Genomic DNA, 23,941 nt, shown 5'->3' on the forward strand with positions numbered 1-23,941 from the left:
CTCCACTGAAGTGAAATTCAATGACAGGATATGATCCAGCTCCAAGATGTGTTTCCCAAGGCAGCTTCATGCTGTGAGAGCTGGGCCACACAGCAAGAAGCAGAACAAATAAGTCATGGTCATCAGGGGTAGGGGTGGGGAAACAGGTAGAAATGAAACTAACCACAGTACTCATTGTGACCACATTACTCATTGGATATATTGTACAAATTTAAGAATTTAAGGAATAGGGAAGAAAAGATTGCAAGCCATTTTATTTCCTCCCTTCTTCCTTCTAGAAAAGCTGAAGTATGATCTTTAATATCCCATCCATCCTAAAACTCATACTTATGCATATGTTTTCCAATGAAACTGTAATTTCTCTTATTCATTTATTCAGTCAGGAAACTCTTTGGTCAAGAACTTACTAAAGTTTCTTGGGTGCCTAATATGTGCCACTATTTGCTTGTGTGTGTGTTAGTTGCTCAGTGACGTCTGACTCTTTGCAACCGCATGGACTACAGGCCACCAGGCTCCTCTGTCCTTGGAATTCTCCAGGTGAGAATACTGGAGTGGGTAGCCATTCCTTTCTCTGGGGGATCTTCCAGACCCAGGGATCAAACCCATGTTTTCTGCATTACAGGCAGATTTTTTACTTTCTGAGCCACCAGGGAAGATCCCCAATATGTGTTATATACAAATGGTCCCAGGCCTTCTTCTCTAAAAATGCTCTTGCTGTGTGCCTTGAAAAAAATACCACATGCCTCTATCCTAGCACCCACCAGGCTGCTGTGGTTCTTCTTCCGAGACTCTAAGCTCCCGGAGGACAGGAACATTATAGAAACACAATGTTATGTCTCAGATCCATGCTGCTAGGTTGCACATTATCAGCTAGTTCAGTTCAGTTCAGTCGCTCAGTCGTGTCCGACCCTTTGTGACCCCATGAATCACAGCACGCCAGGCCTCCCTGTCCATCACCAACTCCCGGACTTCACTCAAACTCATGTCCATCGAGTCGGTGATGCCATCCAGCCATCTCATTCTCTGTAGTCCCCTTCTCCTCCCACCCCCAATCCTTCCCAGCATCAGAGTCTTTTCCAGTGAGTCAACTCGTCGCACGAGGTGGCCAAAGTATTAGAGTTTCAGCTTTAGCGTCAGTTCTTCCAATGAAGGCAGGATTTAAAATTAAAGCTTAAATACTTCTATGGAGCCATCTTCTTGGGGAGATTTTTAAATCTATCATACCTGCCATCTGTAAATACCTGGGATAGAATAATAACTTGAGCACTTCTATAAAAGATCCTATTACAAATCTAAAAAGAATACATCCTCACATTTAGCACACAGATTATCCAGTGTACATTAGTATTTTAAATTAGACTGGAAGGAAGCTAAAAAATAAATGATAGATTTTCTTTACATGGTAGCAGCCTAGATGACCTGTTATATTCTTCCCATATCTACATTTCTATGATTCAGAAATTTAGCCATCTAATTATAATAAGCATAAGTAGCTAGCAGTTTTGAGGAACCAACATTCTGATGTAATAAAGGCATATTCAAAGTGGCCAAGCAAGTCAAATTTCAAATAGAAAGGGTAGTGTGTGTGTGTGTGTGTGTGTGTGTGTGTATAATTACCCTAAATGGAAGACAAATAAGGAAAGGTAATTTTCTTTTTCCCCTACTGGATTATGTCTCACTCACAGGAGATGCTCAGTAATGTTTACTAAATTAATGAAAAAATGAGCAATTAACTGTTGAGATGCCATAATGTTAAAAAAGCAAGGTAGACAAAGGCTGTAGATAAGAAACCCTTTGAAGTGAACTCAAGGAATGTTACAGGAAAAGGAATATGAGCTCAGTTAGATAAAACTGGGGTCTGGATTTAAATCTGAAACATGAAACAATAGAAAAATGGGTGCAAGCAAGTGAGAAACAGTGGGTTTTGTTATGTTTGGTTTGGTTTGGTTTTGTAAAAGCTGGTAGAGATCGCACTCCAGATAGAGCTTTCAGGAAAGGAGTACTCCTCTGAACATAATGGAAAAAACTTTAGACTTTCCCTCAGAATTATGAAGTTGAATAAATTAGTTTCTCAAAACTTTATTTTTTCTTTTTAATGGGTATAATACCACCTATATGGGTTTAAGGATTAATTGATGTAACCTATATAAAAGTATCTACAACCTTAGACACTCAAGGAATCTTCTTTCCTTCTTTCTTCTGGCTCACCCAGACTTCTGGAAACCTCTTGACCAGAGCTGGATAACAGAACTTTTTGCGATGATAGAAATGTTCTGTATAACCAACACCCAACATAGTAGCCTTCAGCCACATGTAGCAGTTAAACACTTGAAATGTGGCTACTGTGAACAAAAATTTTAATGTTATGTAATTGTGATTTAAATTAAAATAGCCATGCGTGGCTAGAGGCTACCACACTGAAATGTAGCCACAGACCAGAACTGTGCAACAGAAGCTACTAATAATGTAAATGTTCAAAAGTGGCTATTAAGCACTTGAAATGTGGCTAGTAGGGTGAATGAGGAACTGAATTTTTACTTTATTTCATTGAAATTCATTTTAATTTAAATAGCCCCATGCAGCTGGTGGATATAAATACTAAAAAGCACAACTCTAGACCAGAGCTTGTCAAATCGTGAAGTGTTAGTCGCTTAGTTGTGTCCGACTCTTTGCGATCCCGTGGACTGTAGCCTGCCAAGCTCTTCTATCCATGGGGATTCTCCAGGCAAGAATACTGGAGTGGGTGGCCATTCCCTTCTCCAGGGGATGTTCCCAACACAGGGATCAAACCCCGGTCTTCCGCATTGCAGGCAGACTCTTTACTGTCTGAGCCACCAGGGAAGCCTGGTATGAATCACCTGAGAATCTTGTTAAATTACATGCTCTGATTTAGTAGATTTGGAGAGAAGTCTGAGATTCTGCAACTCAAACACTCTCAGTGGATGCCTATGATGCTTGTCCCCGGACCACACTTTGAGTTGTAAGCCTCTACAGTTGTTCAGTTGCTCATTTGTGTCCGACTCTTTGTGACCCCACAGACTGCAGCACTCCAGGCTTCCCTGTCCATCACCAAATCCTGGAGCTTGCTCGAATTCATGTCCATTGAGTTGGTGAAGCCAGCCATCCAACTGTCTCATCCTTCATCATCCCCTTCTCCTCCTGCTTTCTATCTTTTCCAGCATCAGGATCTTTTCCAATGAGTCAGCTCTTCACATCAGGTGGCCAAAGAATTGGAGCTTCAGCTTCAGCATCAGCCCTGCCAATGAATATTCAGGATTGATTTCCTTTAAAATTGACTGGTTTGATTTCCTTGAAGTCCAAGGGATTCGCAGGCGTCTTCTCCGACACCACAGTTCGAAAGCATCAATTCTTTGGTGCTCAGCCTTCTTCATGGCCTAACTCTCACATCCATGAAGGAGGAAACAGACAGAACAGGCTCCATCTTGAAAGCAGGACTCCATCTTGGGCTGGACTGTGGACTTTGAGCTATAAGCCCAGTATTTACGAAAACGACATACCAACTGGAAAACCAGGTCCCCCGGATGGAAGAACCCCAGGGCTCATACCTAGATGCTCCATTGCCTAAAAGAACACCCTAATTATCTGTGTAACCAAATAGAATCATAAATTCTCTTATGCTTATTGGGGTATGACCAAAGGCCTATTGATAATTGTCCACTGTTAACTACCTAGGCTTAAGGCATATGAATCACGGGTTAACTCTGATTGTATCTTTCTCTTCCTTTGTTCAGACTAGTTTCAGGGAATTTGGGGAGGTGGGTTTGGGCACGTACACTTAGGGTATATAAGGTTTTCACAAAAACTGGTTGGGGTCCTTGGCTAAGAGGAGACTCTGCCTTGGGCCCACTGGTGTAATAAACTGCCCTTCACTATCTGCATTGTCCTTCTGAGTGAGTTTGTTTCCCGGAACGGGTGGCTACAACATCCATACATGACTACTGGGAAAACCATAGCTTTGACTATACGGACCTTTGTTGGCAAAGTAATGTCTCTGCTTTTTAATACACTGTCTAGGTTAGTCAGAGCTTTTCTTCCAAGGAGCAAGAGTCTTTTAATTTCATGGCTACAGTCACCATCTGCAGTGACTGTGAAGCCCAAGAAAATAAAGTCTTTCATTGTATCCATTGTTTCCCCATCTATTTGCCATGAAGTGATGGAACCAGATGCCAAGACCTTAGTTTTTTGAATGTAGAGGTTTTTTGGTTTTTTTTAAGCAGATTTTTTTTTCATTCTGTTCCCATTTGCTCTTTTTTTTAATTTTTATTTTTATTGGAGACTAATTATTTTACAATATTATATTGGTTGGTTTTGCCATACATTGACACGAATCCACCCCGGGTGCACGTGAGTTCCCCCTCCCAAACCCCCCTCCTACCTCCCTGCTCCCCTTATCCTCCCTCTGGGTCATCCCCGCACACCAGCCCCGAGCATCCTGTAACATGCATCGACCCTGAACTGGCGATTCATTTCACATATGATAATATACATGTTTCAATGCCATTCTCCCAAACCATCCCACCCTCACCCTCTCCCACAGAGTCCCAAAGACTCTTCTATACATCTGTGTCTCTTTTGCTGTCTCATATACAGGGTTATCATTTGCATCTTTCTAAATTCCATATATATGCCTTAGTATATTGTATTGGTGTTTTTCTTTCTGGCTTACTTCACTCTGTATAATAGGCTCCAGTTTCATCCACCTCATTAGAACTGATTCAAATGCATTCCTTTTAATGGCTGAGTAATACTCCATTGTGTATATGTACCAAAGCTTTCTTATCCATTCGTCTGCAGATGGACATCGAGGTTGCTTCCATGTCCTGGCTATTATAAACAGTGCTGCAATGAACACTGGAGTACATGTGTCTCTTTCAATTCTGGTTTCCTCGGTGTGTATGCCCAGGAGTGCGATTGCTGGATCATATGGCAGTTCTATGTCCAGTTTTTTGAGGAATCTCCACACTGTTCTCCATAGTGGCTGTACTAGTTTGCATTCCCACCAACAGTGTAAGAGGGTTCCTTTCTCTCCACACCCTCTCCAGCATTTATTGCATGTAGACTTTTGGATAGCAGCCATTCTGACTGGTATGAAATGGTATCTCATTGTGGTTTTGATTTGCATCTCTCTGATTATGAGGGATGTTGAGCATTTTTTCATGTGTTTGCTAGCCATCTTTATGTCTTCTTTGGAGAAATGTCTGTTTAGTTCTTTGGCCCATTTTCTGATTGGGTCATTTATTTTTCTGGAATTGAGCTGCAGGAGCTGCTTGTATATTTTGGAGATTAATCCTTTATCAGTTGCTTCATTTGCTATTATTTTCTCCCATTCTGAAGGCTGTCTTTTCACCTTGCTTATAGTTTCCTTTGCTGTGCAGAAGCTTTTGATTTTAATTAGGTCCCATTTGTTTATTTTTGCTTTTATTTCCAATTGAATGTAGAGTTTTAAGTCAGCTTTTTCATTCTCCTTTTTCACCTTCATCAAGAAGCTCTTTAATTCCTCTTCACTTTCTGCCGTAAGGGTGGTATCATCTGCGTATCTGAGGTTACTGCTACTTCTTCCAGCAATCTTGATTCCAGCTTGTGATTCATCCAGCCTGGCATTCTGCATGATGTATTCTGTATATGAAAGCTCGTTGCTGAACCACAAAAGACACCAGGATTCTTGGCCTCCAGAGGTGAAGAATTCATTCTCGGGCCAGAGAGGAGGCTTGATCACTCAGAGCTTTTGTGTAAAAAAGTTTTATTAAAGTATAAAAGTGACAGAGAAGGCTTCTGACATAGACATCAGAAGGGGGCAGAAAGAGTGTCCCCTCGTTAGTGTTAGCAATGGAGTTATATACTTTTTAATTACTTATTACAATGAATTAAAAGAATGTCTGGAGGTTGTAAAGACCTTACTAGACCCACTCCCATAATTTACATTTTAAGATTACACGATTAGCCAGAAAGTTTTTTCCAGAAACTATCCTCAAGCAGGATACATTATTGTTATATAATCCTAAGGAATGTAGAGGAAAAAAAGTTTGTCCTTTCCTCCTCCTTGAGAATTCCAAACCCTTATCTCCTCCTTGAGACCCCAGACCCCTCTCTCCTTGGGGACCACCGGACTTCTTATCAACCTGCTAGGAATTGACTCTCTCACATATAAGTTAAATAAGCAGGGTGACAATATACAGTCTTGATGTACTCCTTTCCCAGTTTGAACCAGTCTGTTGTTCCAGTCCAAGGCTCTACATAGTGCTTCCAATTCTGAGATCTCTCAACTCTGAATCCATGGAACTAGTGGCAGCAATTCACAGGCTATTTAGGAGCTGTTTTTGACACTTCAAAAAGCTTAACAGCACTTCGGACACTTTCTGGCAAGAATGCAAAAATGATACATTATTTATGGTGTGGAGAGGTACAATTTCTAGCAATTTTATTTCTAGGAAAATTCCCCAAAGATAATCTGGGAAAAATACAAAAGGTGTATCTACAGGCTATTCACTGCAGCATTATTTATAAAGTCTAAAGAGAAAATCCTATATATCTCACAATAGTGTTGCAGGAAAGAAAGTGGGCCTGAGAGGATGGTCACATCCTAGGTCTCAGGTGAGTGTCTGGAATGGCTGCCAAGCATGGGTTCTTGGCTTCGCACAGGAAAGAATTCGACGCTAACCACAGTAAAGTGAAAGAAGGTTTACTCAGGTCAAAACACCCTACAGAGAGAGTATGGGCCACCTCAGAAGATGAGAAGCACCAGGGTACAGGGTTGTTGGTTTTTATAGGGGTGGGTAATCTCATGGGCTAATGAGTGGGAAGATTATCTCAACTATTTGGGGGAAGGGACGGGGATTTCCAGGAATTGGGCCACTGCCCACTCCAATCTCAGAACTGCCATGTCATTTAGCTGATCTATTACAATGAGTGTATACAGGGTCTTAAGGTAGAGTGGAAGTCAATCATCTGCCATCTTAGACCTAGTTGGTTCTAACCAGTTTATGTCCTGTCCTCAATGGCTGTCATTCTTTTAAAGGTTATGCCCCACTGCCTTCCTACCTCAGGGAACTAGCTTAATAAATACAAAAGAGTACTATGTAGCTATAAAAAGCAAAGCAAATATCTCTATACACTCTATAAAATGACGGCCAAGATATACTAAAAAATAAGCATGGAGGAAAATGGGTATGGAATGCAAACATTTACCTATATTTGTTAATATTTTTAAGTGAAAACAGGTAACTGCTTTTAAAGTTACCTCTAAGTCAGAAGAGAGAAAAAGTAAGAGCTATATTATGTCTGAATATGCCTTGGTTTATAGATTTGTCTTAGGAACCATTTTACATAACTATAAAACAACATTTTAATTTTAAAATAAGCTACATATAAAATTAAAAACAAAATGTTAAATGAATTTAAAAGGATGTCTTAAGTTGGTGGCAAAACCAAACAGGAATTATTTCAAATGACTTTAAAACATACTAATTTGTGACAACCTAGCATGGTGAGTTGGGGTGCGAGGTGGGAGGAAATTTCAAGAGGGAGGGGACCAATGTATCCCTACAGCTGATTCATGTTGATGTATGACAGAAACCAACAAAACACTGGAAAGCAATCATCCTTCAATTAGAAATAAACACACTTAAAAAAAAAACACACTAATTTGATAGTACATTCTTAATAGAATACACCATAGGAACAATAAGAACTGCAAAATGCCTTAAACACCTTGAGAGGTAGTATAGATATTATTTTGAAACTGTATGCATACTGTGGAGTAAAACAAGTAAGAAAGTATATTAATGTATTGATTTCTGGTGCAGGAAAAAGCCTGGAACCCCAGTCACACCATATGGCAAGAAACTTTGGTGAAGTCATGACAAAAAAGACCGTCTAGGCATCAATAAGAACAACGACCCTGGATTGAAATAGCTCTAGTACGTTTGAATCAGTGAAGTAGGGCTTTCCTGGTGGTGCAGTGGTAAAGAATCTGCCTGCCAATGCAGGGACACAGGTTAGATCCCTGGTTTGGGAAAATTCCACATGCCACAGGGCAACTGAGCCCGTGCACCACACCTACTGGGCCCGTGAGCGGCAACTACTGAAGCCTACACACCTGGAGCCTGTGCTCTGCAAGGAGACATGGCACTGCAGTGAGAAGCCTGCGCACCGCAACCAACAGGAGGCCCCACTCCCTGCGACTAGGGAGAGCCCGAGTGTGCAGCAACGAAGACACAGCACAGCCAAAACTAAATAAGTAGATAAAATTATTGTTATTAAGGAAAAAAAGGAAAATCATTCCTGGTTCTCTTTCTCTGGGAAACCCCCAACCTATCTGCCTACAATTGGCCATCTTTGGTGGATGCTAGGGAACCAATCTGGGCTGCCCAGGTGGCTCAGTGGCTAAAGAATCCACCTGCAATGCAGGAAACTCAGGTTCAGTCCCTGGTTCAGGAAGATCTCCTGAAGAAGGGCATTGCAACCCACTCCGGTATTCTTGCCTGGAGAATCCCGTGGACGGAGGAGCCTGACAGGCTAGTCCACAGGGTCACAAAGAGCTGGACACAACTGAAGTGACTTAGCACACACTCACGCAGGGAACCAATCCATTATTTTGAAAACTGGTAAGTAGAGGGAAAGAAGCAAACATTTATCCTGCCCTTCCTATACAAATTACACCTCAGGGTAATGAGCTGATGATAGAAGTTCATCTTTGTAGAAATACGTATATAATAAATAAACATGAAACGACAGAAAGAGAATATCATTTTACAACTCCTAATAAAATAATAAATCTAGGCAATAAAACTTCATAGCTCCTAACATAACAGAAAAAAAAAAGACATGCAAACATTATGCACTTCCTGAAGACAGTACACAATATCTACAAAATTGTCTTGCCAAAACTGTAGAACCACAAAGTTTTTAATAGGGGTCCATGGATCAGGCCCATGAAAATATTCTGGGAAATACATGAACTTGGATGGGTAAAAAATACATCCTGATCTTCAGTAACATTAAACTGTAGTTTAAATTCCCTTCAATTGCAAACATAAGTAACAAATTATAGAGGTATTACTATTAGCAGTGCCTATAACTTTGCTGCCAAAGATTTTACAGATATTTTCATATCATATGACAACTGTTGGCTGGAATTTCAAAACATCATTACTACTCCAAAATGATGGTAGTTAAAGACCCACTGTGAGATCTTTAATCTAACATATTTTCTTTAAAGAGAGCACATATATTAACATCATATTATGTTTTTAATAATTTAATACCTAAACAGAATGGGTTTCCTCTATAATCCTACGTATTTTATTTTTTGCATTTAAAAACATCATTCTTAGAAGGAAATACTGTAAACCCACCAGAAAGATACAGTCAGCAAAACCCAGAGCATGGAAAACTCTCTAGCACATATGAACTGTTTCTTTAAAAATAAACTGCAAGAGACCAGACGTGCCTGGGTTGCCTGACTGGCCTTTCTTATAAGTTTTCAGAAAACAGAAGTGCAATAGTTGGAGTCCAACTAAGACATCACTCTTGTGATGGTCTCCAGGTACCCCGTGAGAGGAAAGGGGAGGGTGTCCTTGGAATCATCTTCCTCTTCAATGCCGCTCCCTTTCCCTTCTCCCTTATCCTCTGTCTCAGACATTTCTAACTTTTCCCCTCCCCCGTGTCTTACATCACTTCCCAGGAAATGAAGTGTGTCTTTCCCTGGTTTGCCAGCTGATTGGGTTTTCAGTGTGAACCTTTCCAACAGGACCTGGTAGCTAAGACAGTACTAGGAAAATCACAGCCACTGCTTGAAAGTCTGGAGCGGCTCAGTGTGTCTGGAGCAAACCCACTACCTTGTATCTTTGAGTGCCAGCTGCATCTTCGGGATAAACGGTTCTGAGGTTGGACTGAGCAACAGCACAATGAATTTGTCAGGCAGCTGGAGGTCAGTAAGCCAAGCTTTGTGGCAAAATTTTACCAAGCTGTGGCTGCTACAGCTGCTGAAGAATGCTAGGCATTAAAAATCAAAGAAGATAACCAGAGAGAATGGAGTTAAGGCCACAACTTTACCGTGAGAATTTCAAACATGTCACTTAAAGATCTGGAGATGGTGTCCCGTTCAGCTGACGGAACTCGCTGACCAGTACAGGCCTGGATTTCAACAGCCTATCAGCTGGACTCCTAGTGTAAACGTTTTCCATTTAAGCAAATCCAGATCAGCAGTCTGCCTCCTAACTTACTTGTTTCCAAAGAAGTCAAACCCTCAAGAATTTAAAGATTTCTTTGGCAACTATAATCAAAAGAAATCTACAAATTATAACTCAAGCTTATTGTTAGCCTACAGGGGTATCAAACACAGCTCTTGAACTCCAGAAATGGAAGAACTGGCAAAAAAAAAAGGTCACGTTTTTATAATTTAGTTGGGTTCAGATACCTGGTTTCACCACCACTACCAAATTCTAGCATAATTATCTGACATCCCAACTACTAGCTTTTCTAGCTGTGATTTAATAAAAGTATGAAAATTGTCTGAGTCTAAGTAATAATGACTTTTATTCTAAAGTATATGTGACATTCTTGGAGCTGGCAGCAGATAGTCTCATTCTATAAGTTTGCTCTACAAAAATAAACAATATGAAAAACAAGTGACACTCTTTACAAGTTGAAGGGCTTATTTTTTATATCAAAATAAAGAATGAATTTTCAGAACAAAAATAATAAACAAACTGAAAGAATAAAAGAGCCAAAAAAAGAAAAAGACAATAGCAAAGAGCCAAGAGGAAGAGAAAGCATATAGAAGAAAGAGATGGAGATATAACAATCTTTAAAAATGCATGGTACTTTTGTGCATCTTTATATAAACAAACTATTTTAAAAATTAAGTTAAAATTGGGGAAACTTGAACATAGACTAGCTATATGATAGTAAGGAATTATTGCTAATTTTTAGGTGGAATAATAGTACTATGACTATGTTTCTTAACTCCTTAGGCATGAAATTATATGATGCTTGAGATTTACTTTAGGATAATCCAGGAGGGGTGAAGTGGAGAAGTATGAAAGAAATGAGCTGATTTATTTGTTGATCTGTATATCACATCAGGGAATAGTCTCTACTTTTATTTTTTGTTTGTTTGATTTTGTTTTTTTTTTACAGGGAAAAAATGCTTTTTTAATTTTATTTTTTATTTTTCTCTTTTTTTTTATTGGAGGCTAATTTTACAATATTATATTTGTTGGTTTTGCCATGCATTGACATGAATCCACCCCGGGTGTACATGAGTTCCCCCTCCTGAACCCCCCTCCCACCTCCCTCCTCCCTTTATCCGCCCTCTGGGTCATCCCTGCACACCAGCCCCAAGCATCCTGTAACATGCATCAACCCTGAACTGGCGATTCGTTTCACATATGACAACATACATGTTTCAAAGCCATTCTCTCAAATCATCCCACCCTCACCCTCTCCCACAGAGTCCCAAAGACTCTTCTATACATCTGTGTCTCTTTTGCTGTCTTGTATACAGGGTTATCATTTGCATCTTTCTAAATTCCATATATATGCCTTAGTATATTGTATTGGTGTTTTTCTTTCTGGCTTACTTCACTCTGTATAATAGGCTCCAGTTTCATCCACCTCATTAGAACTGATTCAAATGCATTCCTTTTAATGGCTGAGTAATACTCCATTGTGTATATGTACCAAAGCTTACTTATCCATTCGTCTGCAGATGGACATCTAGGTTGCTTCCATGTCCTGGCTATTATAAACAGTGTTGCAATGAACATTGGAGTACATGTGTCTCTTTCAATTCTGGTTTCCTTGGTGTGTATGCCCAGGAGTGCGATTACTGGATCATATGGCAGTTGTATTTCCAGTTTTTTGAGGAATCTCCACACTGTTCTCCATAGTGGCTCTACTAGTTTGCATTCCCACCAACAGTGTAAGAGGGTTCCCTTTTCTCCACACCCTCTCCAGCATTTATTGCTTGTAGACTTTTGGATAGCAGCCATTCTGACTGGTATGAAATGGTATCTCATTGTGGTTTTGATTTGCATTTCTCTGATTATGAGGGATGTTGAGCATTTTTTCATGTGTTTGTTAGCCATCTTTATGTCTTCTTTGGAGAAATGTCTGTTTAGTTCTTTGGCCCATTTTTTGATTGGGTCATTTATTTTTATGGAATTGAGCTGCAGGAGCTACTTTTATTTAAATGTTCCTATAATTTTTTTAAGCCTAACAGAAGCCTCACACTTACCCATGATAAGACTATTCAGACAAACCCAAATATCACATTTACTTACTTTCAGTTATAATTATACCAACTTAATGTGGGAACACTCATTTTCTCTTACTAATAAGAAGCTTGAGTGTCTGATTAGTTAAAAGAGAGAGAAAAAAAAATTAATTATTATTTAACAAATACAATTTAGACAAGTTTCAAAATTTAAAATTCTGGGGAGAGAAGTAATGAAAACAGGTTCATAATGGAGGAAAACCTAGATTGTTGATCTAATAAAATGTCTTATATAGTTTTCTATTTACTATGTAATTGGCTCCCCAGATAGGTTATAGTACAAAGTCAAGTGGGCCTTAGGAAGCAGCACTACAAACAAAGCTAGTGGAGGTGATAGAAATCCAGCTGAGGTATTTTAAATCCTAAAAGATGATGCTGTTGAAGTGCTGCACTAAATATGCCAGCAAATCTGGAAAACTCAGCAGTGGTCACAGGACTGGAAAAGGTCAGTTTTCATTCCAATCCCTAAAAAAGGGAATGCCAAAGAATGTTTAAACTACTGCACATTTGCACTCATCTCACACGCTAGCCAAGTAATACTCAACTCCAAGCTAGACTTCAACAGTACCTGAATTGAGAACATCCAGATGTTCAAGCTGGATTTAGAAAAAGCAGAGGAACCCAGAGATCAAACTGCCAACATCCACTGGATCATAGAAAAAGCAAGAGAATTCCAGAAAAACATCTACTTCGGCTTTATTGACTACACTAAGGCCTTTGACTGTTTGGATCGCTAGAAATTGTGGAAAATTATTTAAGAGATGGGCATAATATACCACCTGACCTGCCTTCTGAGAAATCTGTATGCAGATCAAGAAGCAACAGTTAGAACTGGACATGTAACAACGGACTGGTTCCAAATTGGGAAAGGAGTACATCAAGGTTGTATATTGTCACCCTGTTTATTTTACTTTTATGCAGAGTACATCACTTGAAATGCTGGGCTGGATGAAGCACAAGCCGTATCAAGATTGCCAGGAGAAATATCAATAACCTCAGATACGCAGATGACACCACCCTTATGGCAGAAAGTGAAGAAGAACTAAAGAGCCTCTTCATGAAAGTAAAAGAGGAGAGTGAAAAAGCTGGCTTAAAACTCAACATTCAAAAAACTAAGATGTTGGCATCTGGTCCCATCACTTCATGGCAAATAGATGGGGAAACAATGGAAACAGTTAAAGACTTTATTTTCTCGAGCTCCAAAATCACTGCAGATGGTGACTGCAGCCTTGAAAGTAAAAGTCACTTGCTCCTTAGAAGAAAAGCTATTACAAACCTAGACAACATATTAAAAAGCAGAGACATTACTTTGCCAACAAAGGTCTATCTAGTCAAAGCCATGGCTTTAGCAATAGTCATGTATGGATGTGAGAGTTGAACTGTGAAGAAAGCTGAGTGCCGAAGAACTGATGCTTTTGAACTGTGGTGTTAGAGAAGACGCTTGAGAGTCCCTTGGACTGAAAGGAGATCCAACCAGTCCATTCTAAAGGAGATCAATCCTGGGTGTTCACTGGAAGGACTGATGCTGAAGCTGAAACTCCAATACTTTGGCCAACTGATGCGAAGAGCTAACTCATTGGAAAAGACCCTGATGCTGGGCAAGACAGAAGGTAGAAGGGGACGACAAAGGACAAGATGGTTGGATGGCATCACCAACAAGACAGACATGAGTCTGAGCAAGCTCCAGGAGTTGGTGATGGACAGGGAAGCCTGGAGTGCTGCAGTCCACGGGGTCGCAAAGAGTCGGATATGACTGAGACACTGAACTGAACTGAACTGTAGGTTGTAGGCTCTTGCCAAATTATTATAATTTCTCTAGTCCTATATAGGAGCAAGGGTCCATTGACCATCAATCCTAACTGCTTGAAAGCCAGATATTAAGAGTAGAAGAAAAGACATCATGAAGTAAGGGGAGACTTTCTTTTGTCTTTGTCCTAGATTCACCAAACAACATCAGATCTTGTAATTCCTAAGTAGATTTTTCAGTTGAGATGATTTCACTGTAATCAGCTGTCAAATTTAACACTGACAATTCTTGTTATAAATTGTTGTGCTTAGTCACTCAGTCCTGTCCAACTCTTTGAGACCCACCAGGCTCCTCCATCTTTGAGAATCTCCAGGCAATTATTCTGGTGAGTGTGTAGTTCCCTTCTCCAGGGGACTTTCCCAATCCAGGGATCAAACCTGCGTCTCCTGCATTGCAGGTGGATTCTTTACCATCTCAGCCACTAGGGAAGGCCCCATTATAAATTAATACATTTATTTTCAAGTATAAATGTAAGTTTCAACAGCAAGAGCCCCACTTTATCTAGAGCCCAATCACCCGCAAATGAACTGACCATGATGTTCCACATATACAGAAGTGGAAAATTCCCCCAAGGAACAGGGATTCAGAAATTCAGCTATCAGCTTTCTTATCTACAATGCTAGAAGGATGTTCATAAAATTTTGCCATAACCACAGTCTATCATTTAATGAAATAATGAAGCAAGTGTGTCCAAAAGTTGCCTCATAAATCACAGCACCTATCATATTTTCTTCTATTTATTACTATTAAACAGAATAATAGAATAAGGCACTTCGAAATTAGCAAAATATTATTCTCTACTTACCATCACCATATGTCATAGTGAACTTCTTACACTAGAAGGGGAGGGGGAAAGCTAACCAATTTTGTGGTACTCTATGACAATACAATGAGGTTTGGAGAAGAGCAAACTTAGGATGGGTGTAGGTCCAGCAAGGACCAGAGTTGCATCCAGTCTCTTTAGTTGTAACTCAAGATGTATTCAACCAAAATTAACGTCAACCTCTGAGCCTTAACAACTCTCTTCTAGTTCCTGAAACTCCATTCCATTCTGACTCTGCAGAAACATGAAAGGGCCTAGAGCCAAAGGATACTAGTGAAAGGGGTAAGAAATCAATGATCAGATCGGTAGGTGGATCAAATTACCTGACTGAACCTTAAAATTAACAGAGCATTTGGGTGGGATCATAGGACTTTGGTTGTTTTCTTCTTTATCAAATTTGTACATAGCAAGTTTTCTAACAATGAGAAATCTATTTTTTAAAATCTATGTTCTTTCTTTAAAAACCTGTAGAGTCTGAAGGGACCAGAGGAGACCATGCAGACTAACGTTAGAAGACTTCTTTGACTCTTCATTTTGAATCCTTGTGCTAAGATGGACTCATCTGTCACCATCAAGTATTATTTTATTACATTCACGCTAAAGAACCCCATCAAAATACCTTACTTTATGTTTTTTATAGTGCCTTGCAAGATACAAAAACTTCTCTCTACCTTCTTTGATTTTTGATCCATTTGACAGTGCTATGGAGTTACAGATGAAGAACCTGAGGCTGAGAGCGATGAAATGGGTCACCTAACTCATGTTGGTTCAAAACTAGCAGAATTAGTACAGAATTAGTACAGCAGAAAAGTACAAAATACAAGGCCCTAGCACTAAATAGAGTGCTTCTGCTAGCCCACTATGTTCCCTGTTAAAATATTAAAATATAGCCCACTATATTTCTGTTAAAATAACTTAAAGTAGAGGATTCATCTCTTCTTTTTTTTCTCTAACCAAATATTTGACAAAAATGGATAAGGTGGCAAAAATACAACTTGGATAATACTAATGCCATCTCTTTATATAAATGCCAGATTTCTCATCTAATCATTGACTATGACTTCAATATTCTATTTTCCCATATATTTTATATTAGATAAAATATTCCATAATAACTGTAGACTCAGTTTGCATAGAATTAAATTAGTTATTATAGAATTATAATTAGTTTACATATTTCTCAGAATTTTATTTGCAAATATATCTTAACACACACCAAGCAATTTACTAAATACTGTGCCCTGTACTGAAGTATGCAATTTTGGGCAATACCTGGCAACTCTAATCATTGCAATATCATCCCACAGCCAATATGAGAAGGATACCAACATTAAGTTCTGTAGAAAATTGGAGTTAAGCAAAAACAGAAAGATACACACACACACACATCCTCACACAAATAGAGAAGCGTGGATGGAGAAAATAGCCACTTGAGGTATTTTTCAGTAACTGCACCTATAATAGAAGGCTGCAGCTTGTTCGAGGGAGCTGATCTATCTCAGTTCAGTTCAGTTGCTCAGTCATGACCAACTCTTTGCGACCCCATGGACTGCAGCATGCCAGGTTTCCCTGTCCTTCACCATCTCCCGGAGCTTACTCAAACTCATGTCCATCGAGTCGGTGGTGCCATTCAACCATCTCATCCTCTGTCGTCCCCTTCTCCTCATGCCTTCTATCTTTCCCAGCATCAGGGCCTTTCCCAATGAGTCAATTCTTCACATCAGGTGGCCAAAGTATTGGAGTTTCAGCTTCAACATCAGTCCTTTCAATGAACATTCAGGACTGATTTCCTTTAGGATGGACTGGTTTGACCTCCTTGCAGTCCAAGGGACTCTCAAGTCTTCTCCAACACCACAGTTCAAAAGCATCAATTCTTCAGCGATGATCTAATCAAGCTTATACCTGGGTCTTTTTTTCAGGAGCGAGCTAGCCTTTGCAGTAGTATACTACTCCTACCTAGAGACTGCTTAGTGAAAACAGTCCAACCTGGCAGGCGACTGCTACAACCCACGGTGACCTTTATTACCATCTTCTTATTAGTACCCTTTTCAATTCGGCAATTTTTTTTTAGTTCCTGATACCATATCAGACTCTCGGATTATAGAAAAATAATAGAGAACCTGCCTTCATGAAATTCACAATACAACAGTGAAGAAAAACAGTAAAGAAACAATTGAGTGAGTGAGTGATAGTCACTCAGTCGTATCTGATTCTTTGTGACCCTACGGACTGTAGCCTGCCAGGCTCCTCTGTCCATGGAATTCTCTAGGCAAGAATACTGGAGTGGATTGCTATTTCCTAATCCTTCCTTCTCCCACTCTAGGGCTTTTGGCTGTGTCTTTTGGCTTAACACCCACTAAGAAGTGATCCCAGTTTTCAGATAGCTCCTATTCCCTTTCTCTTAACCTGAGCACCTTGACAAAGTCAGGGAATAGGAACTCCTGTTATCTGAAAACCGGGATCACTTCTTAGTGGGTATTAAGCCAAAAGACACAGCCAAAAGCCCGAGAGCAGAAGGAAGGATTACTACTTGCAGCGAGTAAGAACAACAGTGTCTTGCCAACAACAAAGCTGAAGAAGCTTGAAGCTAAGGGTTCACATATATTCATAAAGGGACTTGAGCAGAGAAGAATTCAGTATAGAATTGGGACTAAGGTTGACAAAGTCCAAGCTTTAGTTGACTGAAATCTCCAGGGTCAGAAAAGGTCAACATCGTCATTCCTTAGATTCCAGTAGATCTGGTGGTTGAGCATGTGGTCGGAGGAGGGGTCAGTTCCACAAAACAGACCAATACTGGCTATCTTTACCACTGAGACATAGCTGGGAGTCTTTATAACTGATTTATTCCTTAGCTATTGTTAATTTTCTTGCCTAAGAAAATTTGTTCTTTTGTTCTTATTTGTTCTTTTGTCCTTAAGATCATTAAATACTGAGACCTGATCAAGGATTGTGGTCAGGCTTAGATCATAAAATAGCTTAGGCCTTGCTCTGATGTCAAGAAAACCATGCCTGGTTCTTTCTCCAGGGACCCTTTGCCTTATCTTCTTATAAGTCCCAGCTGACAACGGTATTATGAATTCTCCAGCATGCCTGGAGCCTAGAGATGAAGCTCTTCCAAAGAAATCGCTGCTGCTGCTGCTGCCTCGCATCAGTCGTGTCCGACTCTGTGCGACCCCATAGATGGCAGCCAACCAGGCTCCCCCATCCCTGGGATTCTCCAGGCAAGAATACTGGAGTGGGGTGCCATTTCCTTCTCCAATACATGAAAGTGAAAAGTGCAAGTGAAGTCGTGTCCGACTCAGCATTCCCATGGACTGTAGCCTACCAGGCTCCTCCATCCATGGGATTCTCCAGGCAAGAATACTGGAGTGGGTTGCCATTGCCTTCTCCGTAAAGGAGGGCAGAGGTAATAAAAGACCCTGATCCGATCCTGGTCCGGGAAGATCCCGCATGAGTAACCAAGCCCATGCGCCACAACTATTGGGCCCTCGCTCTAGAGCCCTTGAGCCACAACCATCGAGTCGTTCTGCAACTACTGAAGCCTGTGTGCCCTAGAGACCGTGCTCCACAAGAGAAGCCGCGGTAAAGAGCAGCCTGTGCACCGCAATGAAGAGTAGTCCCCGCTCGCCGCAGCTGGAGAAAAAAGCATGCGCAGCAACAAAGACCCAGCACAGCCAAAAATAAATAAATCTTAAAAAAAAAAAAATTAAATACTAAATATAAAAGTTCAAATTAATTCAAATCCCACTCTATGACAGATAATGATAAAAGCAATAGAAACTAATAAAATTCTTAAAATATCTAGAAAAAATCTTAATCTTAAAAAAAAAAAATCCATCTCTTTGAAACTGGGAAAAGATCATCATTTAATTTTATCCCAAAGTGGAAGTGTTAGTTGCTCAGCCCTGTCCAACTCTTCGCAACCCCATGGACTGCAGCCCACCAGGCTCCAATGTCCATGGAATTATCCAGGCAAGAATACTGGAATGGGCTGCCATTTTCTTCTCCAGGGGATCTTCCCAAACCAGGGATGGAACCTGGGTCTCCCACATTGCAGGCAGATTCTTTACCATCTGAGCCACCGAACTCCATTACCAAAAAAACACCATGCTGTGATTTCCCTGGTGGTCCAGTGGCTAAGACTCTGTGACCTCAAAGGAGGGGGTTGGAATTTGATCCCTGGTCACAGAATTAGATCCAACATGCTGCAACTAAGACTTTGCATGCAGGGAACTAAAAAAAAGATCCCACATGTAGTAATGAAGATCAAAGATCTCACGAGCTAAAACTAAAGAAACAAAATCATCAAAAAAAAGTGCCATGCTGTGGAATCTGGATTTTCAATGTACACAAAAGCCAACGTAAGATCTTGAGGGATTTTTTTTTTTTAAGACATACAGTCAATTTTCTTTTTTAGTTAATTCTAGTGGTGAAATAGGGAAAGGACTTTAGAACCCACAGAGAAAAACTTGAAATAAGACTGACACACTAAGAAAGAGGTAATAGAAGATAGTACAGGAGAAGACAACTTTTAAGCCTTTTGTTTCAGGAGAGGCAAGAGTATAATAAGTTCCATTATATTTGACAAATGTCACCTCTGAAATGCCCCAGAACTCCAAGCTGGAAGTATTCAATAGGTTGTTGGAAATAACTACCTGGGCTGCAAAAGTAGGGTTCACTGGTATATAGCTCACAACTAAAGCCATGGAAGTGAATGAAATCTCTCAGAGAGAAAACACAGTGATAAGAATGTCAAGAAGAAAACGTATAAAAGGAAATGAAGAAGAACCAATAAGGGTAGAACTGAAACTGTCAATTAGACGCTAAGGAGACAACTTCAAAAGAAGGTAACAATCAAGAGTGAGATGCTGCAGAGGTGTAAGTTTCTTTAACTTTAGCAAGAAGTCAGCCACCAGCTAACAAAAAGCCTTACCAATTTTTGTAAAATGAGGGTCTGCTGTGATGCCTAACAGGTCAGAAGGTGGCCATAGGTACTACTGATATTTGAAAATACTCTCTAGGGAATGGAGAAAGAAGCTGACAATGTAAATGACTGAAAATCTGTACTGAAGGACTGGTTAATGTTGAAATTCATAAATGATAGTGACAATTCCCACTAACATTCCAAGGGAATAGACAGCACAAAGAAATTAGCAGCTACCAAATCTCTTTCAAACCTGTGGAACAACCTAAAAAGAGAACCAATTATTGGTTGATTATTTCAAACATGGACCATGTGCAAAAGGTGAGGGTTAGATGCGTTGAGAAATGTTTTCTTGATATTATATGAATTATTCCTTACATTTATACCAGCATCCAGATGGTCTCTGTGCTCTAAAGTTATCTTTTTTTTAAACTGGAACCCATTTTAGACTCTATCACCAAATGTACTAGACAGAATAATGTCTCCCAAAACATCTCCATGCCCTAGCACCCTGGAACCTATGAATAGTTCACCTTACATGGTACAATATTATGATATAAGAAATACATATTTTAGTCTTTGTTCCTGGCCAAATCCTAAAGCCCTCATAATTTCCTAAATGATAAGACTGAAGGGGTACTTCCCCAGAGGTCCAGTAGCAAAGACTCTGCATTCCCAACGTATGAGGCCTGGGTTCCATCCCAGGTCAGGGAACTAGATCCCACATACCCTCAACTAAAGCAAGATTTCACATGCCACGATAACAATCAAAGATCCAGCATGCTGCAACTAAGACCTGAGGCAGGTCTTAGTTGCAGCATGCTGGATGTTAATTAATTAATTAAGTTAATAAATTGATTAACTTATTTTTTAAAAAAGAGAGTTGTTTAGTCACTCAGTCATTTCCGATTCTTTGTGACCCTATGGACTGCAGCACACCAGGCCTCCCTGACCTTCACCATCTCCCGGAGCCTGCTCAAACTCATGTCCATTGAGTTGGTGATGCCATCCAACCATCTCATCCTCTGTCGTCCCCTTCTGCCTTTGATCTTTCCCAGCATCAGGGTCTTTTCCAATGAGTCAGCTTCTTGCATCAGGTGGCCAAAGTATTGGAGCTTCTGCTTCATTTTCAGTCCCTACAATAAATACTCAGGATTGATTTCCTTTAGGATGGACTGGTTGGATCTCCCTGCAGTCCAAGGGTCTCTCAAGAGTCTTCTCCAACACCATAGTTCAAAAGCATCAGTTCTTTGACACTCAGCCTTCTCTATAGTCCAACTCTCACACCCACACATAACTACTGGAAAAACCATAGCTTTGACTATTGTCAGTAAAGTAATGTCTCTGCTTTTTAATATACTGTCTAGGTTTGTCATAGATTTTCTTCCAAGGTGCAAGCGTCAAATTTTAATTTCATGGCTACAGTCACCATCTACAGTGATTTTGGAAAGAGAGAAAGTGAAAGGACCACCTTTTTTTTGTTTGTTGGTCTCCAGATCCTGAAATAGCTCCAGAGTAATAAAGAAGAAAGAATCTTTTTGTTATTCATAACAGGCCCTTTAAACCACGCCAGAGTTTATGTTAATAATATGACTTTAAGAAAGCCCCTAAGGGTAAAGGACTGGTTGCCAGGGGAACCAGCCAGTAATTAGACGGCTGGAAATTTCAGCTCCATTCCCAAGGAAGGGGAGAGGTGCTAGAGGTTGAGTTAATCACTAATGAACAATGAATTAATCATTCTGCTACGACATGGGGGATTCCCTTGTGGTTAAGGCCGTAAAGAATCTGTAGCAAATGAGGGAGACCTGGATTCAATCCCTGGGTTGGGAAGATCCCCTGAGGAAGAGAATAGCTATCCACTCCAGTATTCTTGCTTGGAGAATTCAATGGACTGAGGAACCTGATGGGCTACAGTCCATGGGGTCTCCAATGAAAATATTCATTAACCTCTGGTTGATCAGCAGAAATACAAGGTGACAACCTGGGACTCGTGACTGGTGTCTGAAATGGAAGGCTGGGAGGTGAGGGCATGTTAGCAAAATTAAAATGGAGGAAAAGGAAGTTTTGTTCAGGCTTCAGAAGCAGGAGAGTAGTCCTCTGATTGGCTTCGGACCTGGCTGGACACTGCTGGAATTCCGTGCCTGCCTGCAAGCAAAGCAAGTCAGCAGGCACTTTCCGTTCCGTTCCGTTCAGTCGCTCAGTCGTGTCCGACTCTTTGCGACCCCGTGGACTGTAGCCTACAAGGCTTCTCCGTCCATGGGATTCTCCAGGAAAGAATACTGGAGTGGGTTACCATTTCCTTCTCCAGGGGATCTTCCCGACCCAGGGATCGAACCCGGGTCTCCCGCATTGGGGGCAGACGCTTTAACCTCTGAGCCACCAGGGAAGCCCAGCAGGCACTTTAGATAAGACCAATTCCAAGACTGGGTCTTGGAATTCTTGAGCCCCTGGAGATCTGGCCAACTCCCTAGGGTCTAATGAAATACAAACAAACAAACAGCATTGTAAAAAAATTAAAATAATGGGACTTCCCTGGTGCTGTACTGGTTAAGAATCTGCCTGCCAATGCAGGAGACATGGCTTTGATACCTGCTCTAGAAAGATCCCACATGCCATTGGGCAACTAAGCCTGTGTGCCACAACTACTGAAGCCTGTGCCTTCTAGAGCCTAAGCGAAGCCAGACAGTCTGTGCGCAGCAACAAAGACCCAGCACAGACAAAAATAAATAAACTTTTTTTAAAAAAGGAAAGATTAATGTAAAACCAAAGTTGCATTTTTGCATGCAAACTGACGATGATTTCGGTTTACAGCCTGGGATTATAAGTGGTAGCCCCTGAAACTGTGATATGAAGTCTCACACATGGAACAGATGAATCACCCAGGATCCTTCCCCCAGTTGGGACCCCAGATTGCTGTTAATGAGGGACTTCCCAGCGTGCCATTTAAGTCTGGATGTTGGTCAGCACAATTTGGTGATATATATGCTGTTAAGCTTCTCTATTGTTTCTATTTCTCTTTCCTTTTAATGACTGCATATTGAAATTAAGTTAAATAACCCTTTATTAAATATTGAAATTTAAGAGGCAAGGGAAAAAGGGAAAGATATCCCCAGCTGAATGCAGAGTTCCAGAGAATATGAAGGAGAGATAAGAAGGCCTTCTTAAATGAACAATGCAAAGAAATAAAGGAAAACAATACAATGGGAAATACTAGAGATCTCTTCAAGAAAATTGGAGCTATAAACAGAATATTTCATGTAAGGATGGGCAAAATAAAGGACAGAAATGGTATGGACCTAACAGAAGCAGAAGGGATTAAGAAGAGGTGACAAGAATACACAGAAGAACTATACAAAAAAAAGTCTTAATGACCCAGATAACCACAGTGGTGTGGTCACTCACCTAGAGCCAGACATTCTGGAGTGTGAAGTCAAGTGGGCCTCAGGAAGCATTACTACAAAGCTAGTGGAGGTGATAGAATTCCAGCTGAGGTATTTAAAATCCTAAAAGACGATGCTGTTAAATTGCTGTGCTCAATACACCAGCAAATTTGGAAAACTCAGCAGTGACCACAGGACTGGAAAAGGTCAGTTTTCATTCCAATCCCAAAGAAGGGCAATGACAAAGAATGCTCAGACTATCATACTATTGTGCTCATTACAACATGCTAGTAAGGTTACGCTCAAAATCCTTCAAGATAGACTTCAGCAGTACATGAACTGGGGACTTGCAATTGTATAAGCTGGATTTAGAAAAGGCAGAAGAATCAGAGACCAAATCACCAGCATTCATTGGAACACAGAGAAAGCAAGGGAATTCCAGAAAAAACATCTATTTCTGCTTCATTGACTATCCTAAAGCCTTTAACTGTATGGATCACAGTAAACTCTGGAAAATTCCTAAAGATAACCACTTTACCTATCCCCTGAGAAACTTGTATGCGGATCAAGAAGCAACAGTTAGAACTGGACATAGAACAACAAACTGGTTCAAAATTGAGAAAGGAATACAACAAGCCTGCACATTGTCAACTTGCTTATTTAAGTTATATGCAGAGTCTATCATGGGAAATGTCAGGCTGGATGAATC

At 40.4% G+C, this 23,941-nt stretch overlaps 1 protein-coding gene and 1 pseudogene across 3 annotated transcripts in view; one reads left to right on the forward strand and one right to left on the reverse strand.

Moving 5' to 3' along the window:
- Positions 1-23,941, reverse strand: part of SLC35F2 (solute carrier family 35 member F2) — a 68,148-nt gene that overhangs the window by 27,222 nt on the left and 16,985 nt on the right. The gene's annotated exons all lie outside the window — the stretch shown is intronic.
- LOC148775546 (uncharacterized protein C14orf119 homolog) lies at positions 9,555-10,018 on the forward strand (annotated as a pseudogene).

The sequence above is a fragment of the Moschus berezovskii genome, chromosome 14 (assembly GCF_049115385.1).
Source record: "Moschus berezovskii isolate FMDL1 chromosome 14, NW_MosBer_1.0, whole genome shotgun sequence".
NCBI classification, from domain to species: domain Eukaryota; kingdom Metazoa; phylum Chordata; class Mammalia; order Artiodactyla; family Moschidae; genus Moschus; species Moschus berezovskii.